Here is a 1,067-nt window from a genome sequence, read left to right on the forward strand (position 1 = left end):
TTATGATTATACAGTAGAAGTGAGAAATAGATTTAAGGGACTAGATCTGATAGATAGAGTGCCTGATGAACTATGGACAGAGATTCGTGACATTGTACAGGAGACAGGGATCAAGACCATCCCCATGGAAAAGAAATGCAAAAAAGCAAAATGGCTGTCTGGGGAGGCCTTACAAATAGCTGTGAAAAGAAGAGAAGTGAAAAGGAAAGGAGAAAAGGAAAGATACAAGCATCTGAATGCAGAGTTCCAAAGAATAGCAAGAAGAGATAAGAAAGCCTTTCTCAGTGATCAGTGCAAAGAAATAGAGGAAAACAACAGACTGGGAAAGACTAGAGATCTCTTCCAGAAAATTAGAGATACCAAGGGAACATTTCATGCAAAGATGGGCTCAATAAAGGACAGAAATGGTATGGAACTAACAGAAGCAGAAGATATTAAGAGGTGGCAGGAATACACAGAAGAACTGTACAAAAAAGATCTTAATGACCAAGATAATCATGATGGTATGATCGCTGACCTAGAGCCAGACATCCTGGAATGTGAAGTCAAGTGGGCCTTAGAAAGCATCACTATGAACAAAGCTAGTGGAGGTAATGGAATTCTATTTGAGCTATTTCAAATCCTGAAAGATGATGCTATGAAAGTGCTGCACTCAATATGCCAGCAAATTTGGAAAACTCAGCAGTGGCCACAGGACTGGAAAAGGTCAGTTTTCATTCCAATCCCACGGAAAGGCAATGCCAAAGAATGCTCAAACTACTGCACAATTGCACTCATCTCACATGCTAGTAAAGTAATGGTCAAAATTCTCCAAGCCAGGCTTTAGCAATACGTGAACGATGAACTTCCAGATGTTCAAGCTGGTTTTAGAAAAGGCAGAGGAACCAGAGATGAAATTGCCAACATCCACTGGATCATGGAAAAAGCAAGAGGGTTCCAGAAAAACATCTATTTCTGCTTCATTGACTATGCCAAAGCCTTTGACTGTGTGGATCACAATAAACTGTGGAAAATTCTGAAAGAGATGGGAATACCAGACCACCTGACCTGCCTCTTGAGAAACCCTT

This window comes from Bison bison, unplaced genomic scaffold, assembly GCF_000754665.1.
Source record: "Bison bison bison isolate TAMUID 2011002044 unplaced genomic scaffold, Bison_UMD1.0 scf7180017864282, whole genome shotgun sequence".
Classification (NCBI taxonomy): domain Eukaryota; kingdom Metazoa; phylum Chordata; class Mammalia; order Artiodactyla; family Bovidae; genus Bison; species Bison bison.